This window comes from Bufo bufo, chromosome 2, assembly GCF_905171765.1.
Source record: "Bufo bufo chromosome 2, aBufBuf1.1, whole genome shotgun sequence".
NCBI classification, from domain to species: domain Eukaryota; kingdom Metazoa; phylum Chordata; class Amphibia; order Anura; family Bufonidae; genus Bufo; species Bufo bufo.
In genome coordinates, this window is record NC_053390.1 from 840,532,007 (window position 1) to 840,544,777 (window position 12,771).

A 12,771-nucleotide genomic window follows, 5' to 3' on the forward strand; every position below is an offset into this window, starting at 1 on the left:
TCCTGCTGTGGAGGATGACATTTAACTCTGAAATGCTTTCCTAGCTTCTTGTATACAAATGGATGTTTTGTGTTACGTCTGATGCTAATGACTTTTATAGTTAATGCTCGAGGCATTAGGGAGAATAACCCCGGACCCCAGGCATGAGCTTCAGACATGTAAGGGTTAGAGCCTTCATCCTTTGCGTCACTCCCTCTTCATCTCTGTGCCGATGACCCGCTTCCACAGTTTGATGCTAATTCGATCATAAAATCTTTCCTTCCTGGGTCATCCTCCATAAGACTTATGATTCTTTTCCCGCTGATTTAAGAATCTTGATTTTAACAAGTTGCTCCTCTCAAAATTCCTGCCAGGTCAAATTCCGTGGCTGTTGCCTTTCTGATTGAGTGGGTTTGGCTTTTCTCCTCCCTGTTCTAATGGGGGAAGCTACTCAGTCACACATTTTCACTGCAGCTACAAGTCAACCATTTAAATGAAAATGGCCTCTCATATAATCAGTGCGGAAGATTACAGGCTCTCCATTCTGGAACACAGTGAGGTCCTAGAAGAGGGTGTAAGGACATGAGCTGTCTTCTTGAGACAATTTCCTGGTATCTGCCATCAGACATGACGAGAACACTGGCCATACTGGAGGATGTTTTTCTTCCTCTGGATCCAGGGAGCATGAAAATATCTGAGTTTCATTGACATATCCATATGTGTAAAGACCACACATCCAAAATGTCAGCATGATAATGGATGTCCAAACACTGATGGATTATCATGTGTAGACACGTGAGGGCTATGAGCGTGACTAGGTTTGAGGCCAGTTGTAAAGATATGTACTTTGAGAGCCCTCAGACTCTGACTGGTATTCTATCTCCACATAAACCTGTCTTCATGTATTCTTCAGCAAATAACCCTGCCTATGATTCTAGCACAGGTCCTTAGATCAGCATGCACCTTCCATAGTGTGACTGTTCTTACAGTAAACCAGAGTCACCAGTCCTACAGTAGAGTGACTGCTTGGACAGAGGACCTCCATGATGTGGACAGACCACTGTGAGCACCTTCCATAGTGTGACTGCTCTTATAGCAAACCAGGGTCACCAGTCCTACTGTAGAGTGACTGCTTGGACAGTGGACCTCCATGATGTGGACAGACCACTGTGAGCACCTTCCATAGTGTGACTGCTGTTACAGTACAGAAACCAGGGTCACCAGTCTTACAGTAGTGTGACTGCTTGGACAGAGGACCTCCATGATGTGGACAGACCACTGTGAGCACCTTCCATAGTGTGACTGCTCTTACAGTACAGAAACCAGGGTCACCAGTCTTACAGTAGAGTGACTACTCGGACTCGCACTTCCTATTGTAAAAATCCCACAAAGGAGACTCACTGGAACAAGGCAGGTCTTGTTTCAACACAGCACAGTGGAGAAATCACAGTGGATTGGACCGTGTCGATCTACATACAAATGATGAATTCTTCACCCCAACATTTGTATGTGTTTTATAAAATGTGTTTTGGGTCACTTTTAAAAAAAAAACAAAATAGAACTGTTCCAAACAATCACCTTGTGGGAACAGCACGTCCAGGCGCCTCAACCTCCGGATGCTCACCAGGTGCTGTTAGGTCAAGTTGAAGGAACATGGTGATATAATAAATCTATTGATCAGGTCCAGAGACAACACAAAAACAGAGAGATAGATGGATGTCCACGGAGTGACTGTCCGGAGTGTTCGAGACAAAATAAGTCTTCTCTCCACTATGTACAGACACACATATGACAACAAGTATCACATCCACGTTGACTGAAACGTTATGAGGTGCCATATGTGCTACTGTGTGCACAGCCCTAAATCATCTGGCATCCCACACAACATGCTGCTAGCACCTGACATAACCATCTGCTCCAGCCACAGACCATCAAAGATCAAGACTAGTACATCACCACCTAGAGGAGAAACTCGCTCACTGACAAGGGGTATACCTGCTACAGACATGCAGATGTCTGTAGCAGAGAGTCCCGTGCGTTGCCCTTGTCCACCAGTCTTGTGATTTTCTTGGCTGTCCTATTGTAGGCTGGCAGACAGGAGTTGTATACACATAACAGGAGATCTGACCATTTAATTTTAGATGCATTGGGGCAGAAAAAAATATATTTGAAGATGGGGACCACCTTGTAACCCTCCGCAGTTATAAACATCCAAACCTCGGAGGAATAAGTCCCACAAAAAGAAATCAAGATGGTCGGATGATGGATCAGGACTGAAGGAACCGTGAGCTCAGACAATGGTCAATCAGAAATCTAACCAACAAGATGGAACATACATAATGACACGAGAAGCTCCTCATTCCTCAGCACATGAACCGGACCTGCTCAAGCTACCCAAAATATACTCGGAGGGTCATCAGTGGAAAACACCTCAGGCAAAATAATCAGGTCAGGGGTTTAGGACGCCACTTAACGCTCAGTCATCATGTCTCTGACGTATGACTCGTTGATATGTGACAAAGCCTGACCAGAAGGATAGGAGGATGTGCTGCAATCAGAACTGGAGTGAAAACTTGCAGGATCACAGGCTGCACTGGATGGACGGAGGGCTTTTTGCAGCCTTACAAACTATGTTACAATGACGGCATTATCTGCTTGTTATGGATGATTCCATACGTCACATCATATGAAGCTACTAATTCAACAATAACCAAGTGATACAGGGAGAGGCATCGGTGTCCTGTCCACCTGAAGATGAAACATTTGTATGACAGGAACCAGCCGAAGATTGCTGCTTGATAGCTCATAACTGGTTATAAAGGTGACAGCAGACACACTGTAAGAAGGTAAGGTGCTTAACACTTTACCCAATGGACACGGTTTTTAATGCCGAGTCTGTAGCAACGTCATTTCGTGTTGTGGTAGATATGCTCCTGCAGTCTAGCAGCAGCAGGTCAGGACCCCAAGGAGATGACACAAGTGGTTTACAAAGCTTGTGTCTCTCAGTCCAGACTACACACTACTCAAAAGGTTCAGGATATTTGGATCGTGGGTGAAATTTCAAGATGAACCTAAAAATGCCCTCTTACCTCTACAGGAGAACTTAGTGTGACCTTCTCCGAACTTCTGAATGCACACGTCCAACTGTTCAATGTTTCAGGACTTTTTGCACAACTTGCTGTTCTTAAGGAGCTTAAAGAGGACCTTTCATGGTTTTTATTTATTCTAGATAAATACCTTTACTTGTGGTTCAGGTTTTTTTTCCCCTCCCTGGCTGTGATTGGATTGCGGCACAGCCAGGGAGAAGGAGGCACTCATTGAGAAACCCTGGTGTCTCCTCCTCCCTGTACTGATGCTCAGTATTAACATACTGAGCGGGAAAACAGCAGGCAGGGTGGCAGCATCAGCTGGGGTTAGCCTGCAAGTAAAGTTATTTATATAGAATAAATTAAAAACCATGAAAGGTCATCTTTAATGGCAAAATTCAAACCAGGTGTTTGATCCATGAATCACCCAATAAATTTCCTGCTTCAATAAGAACTGGTATTAAACAGTCCTCCTCATCATGCTGTTCACAATGTGACATCATGAGACCAAGATGACACCTAACAATTGAGTACCAGTATCTCGCCATTGTGAGGCTTCAAGCAGAATGTTCGCAGATGGCAGGATGTTCTCCCATTGAAAACCTATTGATGCTCAAGGCCACAGGACAAGTTCCTGAGACGCTGACATTTTGTAGAGGTATGCCCACCACTGGTGTTGGCTTTTGTTTCAATAAATTGTCTAAGATGAGGAAATCACCATTCTGCTTCTACTTAAATGCCCGACATTCATGATATAATATCACTGGAACGGGAACTTCTTAAGTTTCCCATAAATTTCACCAAAAAGCCAAATATCCCTAGTAGTGTATATACTGTATGATCACCAGGTCTCTTAAGCCTGTATTACACATGCTGACTGAGCAAGCGATTGTCGTGAGGAAAGGGTCCCCCCCCCCCCCGGCAATCACCTGCCAGCTAGCGGAGACCGCTGCCATTACATACAGTGCTCGTCCCCAGGCTGTCTAGTGGTTTGCCAGCAGCAGATCATAATTAGACAGCGCGATCTGCTGCTGGCAAACAATGATTTTTAAGTGTTCTTAAAAACCACAATTGCCCGATGAACAAGTGTTTGCTCGTTCATCGGGCAATAGGCGGCAGTATTAGGGTACCTTCACACGCGGCAGATTTTGTGGCAGAAAATTCAGCGACTGAAATTCAGTTCCATTCACCTCAATGGGGCTTGCATAAATCCATGTTCAAATGAATGGAAGTGATTTTCAGTCGCGGAATTTTCCGCCACAAAATCTGCGCGTTTGAAAGCACACTTGAAGTGCAAGATGATCTCTAACGAACGTTCATCTACTGAAAAATCAGTAGGTGTAATACAGCCTTAAAGGATCTGCTGAATGTAAGCAAACCCAGTTCAACTTTTCCTGAAACCATCCTCATGATAAAAGTTTATCATTACTGTAACTACAGGGCTCCTACAGATGCTCCACTTTCAGTGAAGGAGCGAGTTTTCAGGTCACTTTGGAAAACTTGGATAGTGTGGGAAAGTTTAAAGTACTGAGATATTAATTCCAGAGCAGAGCATAGAGGATGCATGTGAAAAATATTGTAGGTGACTGTGTGACAAGTGAAGAAGGTCATGGGAGGATCAAAGATTATGTGAGAGATCAGATCAGAGATGTATGGAGAGGACAGGTTGTGGACTGGAGAATACATGTGGAGAGGTATCAGGAGATTAGGTCAAAGATGTATGGAGAGGACAGGTTGTGGACTAGAGGTTATATGTGAGGAAGTATCAGGAGATCAGACATGTAAGAGAGGACAGGTTGTGGACGGGAGATTATATGTGAGGAGGTATCAGGAGATTAGGTCAGATATGTATGGAGAGAGCAGGTTGTGGACTGGAGATTATGTGTGAGGAGGTATCAGAAGATCATATCAGAGATGTATGAAGAGGACAGGTTGTGGACTGGAGATTATGTGTGAGGAGGTATCAGGAGATCATATCAGAGATGTATGAAGAGAGCAGGTTGTGGACTGGAGATTATGTGTGAGGAGGTATCAGTAGATTAGGTCAGATGTATGGAGAAGACAGGTTGTGGACTGGAGATTATGTGTGAGGAGCTATCAGGAGATCATATCAGAGATGTATGGAGAGGACAGGTTGTGGACTGGAGATTATGTGTGAGGAGGTATCAGTAGATTAGGTCAGAGATGTATGGAGAGGACAGGTTGTGGACTGGAGATTATGTGTGAGGAGGTATCAGTAGATTAGGTCAGATGTATGGAGAAGACAGGTTGTGGACTGGAGATTATGTGTGAGGAGCTATCAGGAGATCAAATCAGAGATGTATGAAGAGGACAGGTTGTGGACTGGAGATTATGTGTGAGGAGGTATCAGTAGATTAGGTCAGATGTATGGAGAAGACAGGTTGTGGACTGGAGATTATGTGTGAGGAGCTATCAGGAGATCATATCAGAGATGTATGGAGAGGACAGGTTGTGGACTGGAGATTATGTGTGAGGAGGTATCAGTAGATTAGGTCAGAGATGTATGGAGGGGACAGGTTGTGGACTGGAGATTATGTGTGAGGAGGTATCAGGAGATCATATCAGAGATGTATGGAGAGGACAGGTTGTGGACTGGAGATTATGTGTGAGGAGGTATCAGGAGATCATATCAGAGATGTATGGAGAGGACAGGTTGTGGACTGGAGATTATGTGTGAGGAGGTATCAGTAGATTAGGTCAGAGATGTATGGAGGGGACAGGTTGTGGACTGGAGATTATGTGTGAGGAGGTATCAGGAGATCATATCAGAGATGTATGGAGAGGACAGGTTGTGGACTGGAGATTATGTGGGAGGAGGTGTCAGGAGATTGAAGGGGCACAAAGGCATTACAAGGGAGTCCACAGACGAGAATTCTGCAGTAGTCCAAGCGGAAGGAGGGCATGCACTAGCATTTCAAGGTTAAGGAAGGAGCAGATATGACAAAATATTTTTGAGTCGGAGGGGACGGGATGGTAAGGACTTGGATGTACAGTTTGAAGGACTGGGCAGAAATATATGCAATCTCGAGATGTGCGGGGGAAGTGAATGAGGAGGGAAAGATGATGAAATCATTTCTCTGTGTGAGGTGCGATTTCTGGCATGATCCTTCAGACATGTAGAGTAATGCTTCCAACTGAGGACACCGAAATACAGCACCCAATAAAAACAAAAGAATCCGCCATATATCACCAGACGCCTCATTGACCTGCTACAGCTTCATACAATACAGCGGGGTGCAGGATGAGCAGTCTCCAGAGTCCTCTGCCACATATCAGTCACACACCCTGCGCCCTCTCCCGCCTCACACCCTGCGCCCTCTCCCGCCTCACACCCTGCGCCCTCTCCCGCCTCACACCCTGCACCCTCTCCCGCCTCACACCCTGCACCCTCTCCTGTATCACACCCTGCACCCTCTCCCGCCTCACACCCTGCACCCTCTCCCGCATCACACCCTCTCCCGTCTCACACCCTGCACCCTCTCCTGTATCACACCCTGCACCCTCTCCTGTATCACACTCTGCACCCTCCTGTATCACACACTCTGCACCCTCTCCTGTATCACACACTCTGCACCCTCTCCTGTATCACACACTCTGCACCCTCTCCTGTATCACACTCTGCACCCTCTCCTGTATCACACTCTGCACCCTCTCCTGTATCACACTCTGCACCCTCTCCTGTATCACACCCTGCACCCTCTCCTGTATCACACTCCTACTCTGCACCCTCTTGTGTCACATCGTGCAGCTTTCTATTACTTAGGCACACTGATGTCTTCAGAACATTCCCCAGTGGTCTCACTTACCTTCAGAACTTCCTTGCACGTAGCCTTTTCCCAGTGTCCTTCTCCTTCCTGTTCCTCCTCTTGTCCTTCTTCTTCTTCTCCTCCTTCACTCTCTTCACCCTGGTGTCTTACTCTCTGAGACTGCCCCAGTGCTCTCCCCCCACTGTCTCTCCACTTCTGACTGTCTCAGTGTTCATACTTTTCCCTCTCTGTCCCGCAGGATTTTAAGCAAACAAGGACTGAGGGAAGGGGGGCTGTGAATGCCACATACACACACACACCTAACTAAACACACATGTATGCTCAGCTACCCGAGACATGTGCAGCCTCCCCTGCACTCTGAAAACTCACCAAACGCTTTATTCATCATTTTACTTTAATTCACAAAAAATTCATTGTAAGTAAGCCGTGCTTTGGTGGAGCCAGAAGAGAGGGGGGGGGGATACAAGTCTCCAGATCACACCCTGCTGCACAATCCACCAAATGTTTCAAGGGTCTGCATGATGTAAGGAACCTATATATATAGCCCAAAACAAGTTCAGGGCCCACCCCTGATTATAGCGTGAAAACCGACCAGAAGGAGCGGGTCAATAAGGTACAAAGAACACCACTGGTACCAAAGTAATCCAAAATAGCATCATTTTATTAGAAAATCACAAAAACACACATGATTGACACCAGTCACACACAGACATGTAACACAGGTCACAATACATATTAAAATCCAAGAGGCCGGATGGTGAACTGCTGGTCTATATTATAATAAAGTGCACGTGTAATAGTCTTAAAGTGAGGAAGCTATAAAACCAAATTAAAAGATAGCTCTAGATACAAATGGAAAAGGAATAAAGAATAAAGTATAAAGTGGAAAAAAGAAAAAGGAGGAGGAAAGGGGAAAAAAAAAAAAAAAAAAAAAAAAAAAAAAAGGGGGAGGAGAGAAAAAAAAGGAGGGAAGGGGGAGAAGAGGAAAGAAAGAGGGAAAGAAAGAAAGGGAAAGGAAAAGAAGAGGAAAAAAAAAAGGGAAAAAGAAAAGGAAAGAAAAAGAAGAAAAGAGGGGAAAAAAGGAGAAAAAAGGGGGAAAAGGAAAGGAAAAAAGGAAAAAAAAAAGAAAAAAGAGAAGGAGAAGAAAGGAAAGAGAAAAGAAAGAAAGAAAAAATAAATAAATAACAAGGAGAGGAAAAAAGGAAAACAGAAAACAAAAGGAGGATAAAGAAAGAAGAGGTGGAGAAAGGGGGAAAAAAAAGAAAAGGGGAAGAGAAAGAAAAGGAGAAGGGGAGAAAAAGAAAAAAAAGAGAAAAAAAAAAAAAAAAAAAAAAAAAAAGAAAAAGAGATCAAAAGGATATAGCACAACAAGGCATGGCTCCAAAAGCTAATAGACGCTCGGCCGACCTCTCTGGTCAGAAACCGGGGTCAAAAACTTGTGAAACAACAAGAATAGACCAGTTCCTGAGGTCTCCGAGGGTTAATACGAGGGGCGGACAAAAGGATTTGGCCTCTAAAAAAAATGACGACTCTGAGGTGACCGGGTTAGAACCACAAAAAGCCTCCAGACACCCTGAAGAGGAAGAGGGTATAATGGGGGAAGTTATGCCTAATGATAATTCCTCCCCGCTAGAAGAAATATTGCTAGCGGTTAAACAAAATGGGGATTTAATACAGGCTGTTACAACCCAACTCGGGTTTATCCAAGTTGATGTGGGACTAATAAAAGATGACTTGTCCAAAATGCGAGACAGAGTTACCAACCTGGAGAGTTCCGTCGCCCTGATACAGAATGAATCCCAAAAAACAAACTCTGAAGTCTCCACATTGAAATTAGAGTGTAGCCGGCTGAACAAAAAGGTAGTGGACCTTGAGGATAGATCACGAAGATATAACGTGAGAATAATAGGGATCCCTGAGGGTGTTGAAGAGAAGAACTCATCCGAATTCATACAGAATTTAATTTTTGAGAATTTTGGGAAAGACTCGTTCTCCCCATTGTTTCTGATAGAAAGAGCGCATCGGGTCCCAGGGGGTAAACCAATCCCAGGGAGACAACCTCGGACATTTCTTGTTAAGTTACTGGTCATAGGAGACAAAGATATGCTACTGAGAAGGGCGAGGGAATGTTCTCCGGTTGTATACAACGGTAATAGACTGGCCTTTTTTCCAGACTTCTCAAAGGACATACAAGAAAAGAGACGCACATTCATGACTGTTAAAAAGAGGTTAAGAGAAAGGGATATTAAATATTCTCTTATGTTCCCAGCAAAATTGCGGATTATTTCTAAGGATAAAACCCTATTTTTTGATACCCCGGATGAAGCCGTGGATTGGCTTGAACGAAATGATCTGTGATCCAATCGCTTTAGGATTTACTGGGAACAATAATTGTTATGGGGGGCTTATACCCCCAATTCTGTTTTTCCTTGTTTCTTAATAGGGGTGGCCGAGCGTGGGGAGTGTTGGAGGGATGGTCATAGGAGAGAAACCCACTACAATATGTGGTGGATTATCTGTATGGGGGGGTGGGGGCTAGGGTGGGGGTTGGGGGTGGGGTTGGGCTGTGGTGCGTCGGAAAAAAGAAAGAAAAGAGAGAGGAGGGATTATTTATTTTTTTTCCTTTTCCTTTTTTTTTTTTTTTTTTTTTTTTTTTTCCTTGTCCAACCTAACCGCTTCTGATAATGTCGACTAGAATTATTGCCTGGAATATACGCGGTCTGGGGGACAGAGGAAAAAAACAAGCGGTTTTTGATTTGACTCAGGTACATTTACCAGCAATAGTATGCTTGTTAGAGACCCATCTCACTGAAGAGACCTCCAGGGTGGTCGACAGGGGATGGGCTGCGCATTCGTATCATTCTACTTTTTCTAGCTACTCCAGAGGTGTTACTGTCTTGATACATAGACTGATTGATTTTTCCTGTGAGGCGTCCTCTGTTGACCACCTGGGGAGATTCATCTTCCTATATTGTAGACTAAGGGGGAAGACATGTATTTTGGCTTTTGTCTACATTCCACCGCCATTTTCCTTTTCGGTTCTTAATTCTTTGTTATTATTTATGGATAAATGGCCAGAGTGCCCAACAATGATTGTTGGCGATTTCAACTGTGTCATTGATCCTCTACGTGATAGGGTCTCTACGAGTGTCAAGGGAGATAGTCCGGTTCAGGGGTCTCCCCTGGCACGGTTTTGTTTGGAAGCTGGTTTTGAAGATGTTTGGGGATATTTAGGACAGGGGAAAAGGGCGTTTTCGTGCTTTAGTAAAGCAGGTAAATCTATGTCTAGAATAGATCTTGCATTGATAAGTAGTAAACACGTGAAATTGGTAAAACGAATGAAATATGAAACAAGGTCAATATCGGACCACTCACCGTTACTCCTCGAACTCTGTTTAACCCAGGAAAGATATACACAAAAAAAACCTTTTAGACTAAACCCTTACTGGTTATCAGTGATAAAGACACATGAAATAATTCAAAAGGAAATTGGCCTTTTCTGGGATAACAACTATGGCTCAGCAAAAACTCAAGTGGTATGGGATACCTTTAAGGCGTTTATGAAGGGAATGATGATTAGTAATATTGCGAACCTCAGAAAGGAGTACGGGAAAAAACAGAAAAATTTAGAAGAACTTGCATCATTGGCGACACAATCCTTTTATATGAATAAGACGGAGGAGAACAGGGAAAGTATGCAAAGAGCCACACAAGTATATTCCAACTTCCTATTGGATAAGGCCCAACAATCACTTTTTTTTAAAGGGCAAAAACACTTTACGGAGTCAGGGCGACCTGGTAAACTTTTGTCCAGAGTAATCTCAAGTCAACAATCTAAAAAATACATAGATAATGTTCGACTGAGTAATGGTAGGATGGTTAGTGGACAGGGTCCGACAGAGAAGGCCTTTGTGGACTATTTCCAGGACTTGTATAAAGCTGAATCTAAGATCACAGATGATAAGATGGATTCGTATCTTGATGGGATTACTTTTTCAACTATTACTGAGGCGCAAAAGGAAGCACTTGAACTAGAGATCTCAATTCAGGAACTGGAGGGAGCTATTAAATTATGCTCAGCCAACTCCACCCCTGGTTCAGATGGACTCCCATATGAATTTTATACTAAATACGGGGACTGTATTCTCCCCAGACTGTTGGAGGTCATTTCTGAATCAGTGGAGGATGGGAAGCTGCCAGACTCAATGATGGAAGCCGTGATAACATTAATTCCCAAAAAAGGAAAAGATCCACTAGATATAGAATCTTATAGACCAATCTCACTGCTTAATGCAGATGTAAAGCTTTATGCGAGGGTTCTCGCAACAAGGCTTTCTAGGGTTATTTCCTCTATTATACATCCGGATCAGAATGGCTTTATTCAAAATAAGGGAACCCATCATAATCTGCATCGGCTTTTTTCCAATATACAGGCCCCTGGGGGGACCGCTCGCTCCATCCTGTCACTGGATGCCTCTAAGGCCTTTGACAGGGTGGAGTGGCGCTTCCTCTGGAAGGTCCTGGCAAAGATGGGCTTTGGGGAAAAATTTATAGGCACTCTCAAACTACTGTATAGATCTCCCAGGGCAAAACTAAGTCTAAATGGGATGTTCACTACTAGTTTTGATTTAAATAGAGGTACGCGGCAGGGCTGTCCATTATCCCCATTATTATTTGACATTTATATTGAACCCCTTGCGATGGCCATTAGGCAGGACGATCGGATTAAAGGATTTGGTACGTTAGGAGTGCAAGACCGCATCTCCTTATATGCGGATGATGTTCTTTTTTTTATAGACCATACGGAAATAACTCTTCCTAGAGTTATTCAAATGGTTAAAGCATTTGGGGAGGTGTCGGGTCTTCTTATAAACTGGTCTAAGACCAGTTTGATGCCAATAGACCCCCTGCCACAGGATGGGGTTCTCATGACACAGTTGGATATCGTTGACACTTTTCAATACTTGGGCTTGAATATATCACCTCGGGTGGAAAATTTTGTACAACTTAATCTGATTCCCATAATGGCAAGGATTAGAGCTAAAATAGGGATCTGGTTGAAACTTCCCCTATCTAGAGCTGACCGAGTTTCACTGGTCAAGATGGTGATACTACCACAACTTCTCTATGTGCTTAGGAATTCACCTATTTGGATTCAAGACAAATACTTTAAACTCATGGAAAGAATAATTAATGATTTAATATGGGGAAGAAAACGAGTCCGATTAAAGTTGGAATATTTGTATAGATCACTGGAGTGTGGGGGCTTAAATCTCCCTTACTTTAAAGGGTATTTTATTGCAGCTCAGTTATTGATGTGTTATGAATCGGAAAACAGTGCACTGTTAGGGAAGTTGGTAGGGAGCTATGCTCATAATAATATATTTACCCTGTTGGAATCCGGGCTATTGAAGACCTATGAGCGGGGCTACAGAGAGACTATAAAACTACTCCTGAAAGTGTGGGTTACTACTAAGACATGGTTGAAGGTAAAGGGTTCACTTACATTCACGCCTCTCTGGCACAATGTGTATTTACAAAGGTTAGATGAAATTGCAGCTGACACATTTTGGCAAAGGAATAAAATTTTGTATATCTCACAGGTAATTAAAGGATAGAGATATTAAGCCATTTATAGAGATGACACATAATATAGAAAATTTTTCATGGTTTAGGTATTTTCAATTGCGTTCAGTACTATCTAGTCTGGACGATAAATTGGTGTTGGATATAGATAGCTCATCTTTTTTGAATAATTGGGTAGGGGGTACACTGTCTAGAATAAAGATTTCAAATATATATAAGCTGCTACTCAAGGCACGTTTTAGTGATATACAGTCACCAGGACAAAGAGCGTGGGAGCTGGATTGTCTGAATTTACAACCAGAAGGGTGGGAGAATATTTTTGGGAATTTAGG

At 43.5% G+C, this 12,771-nt stretch overlaps 1 protein-coding gene across 5 annotated transcripts in view; it reads right to left on the bottom strand.

Annotated features, from left to right (window-relative positions):
* Positions 1–7,190, bottom strand: part of LOXL3 (lysyl oxidase like 3) — a 94,047-nt gene extending 86,857 nt beyond the window's left edge. For 2 of the 5 annotated variants that reach the window (XM_040419498.1, XM_040419497.1), the window contains exon 1: positions 6,893–7,187. The gene's annotated coding sequence lies outside the window, so the exon portion shown is untranslated. Of the gene's footprint in view, positions 1–6,892 lie in introns of all 5 variants that reach the window. The other 3 variants (XM_040419499.1, XM_040419500.1, XM_040419501.1) reach the window with 3 other exon arrangements.
* Between the last annotated feature and the right edge of the window lie 5,581 nt (positions 7,191–12,771).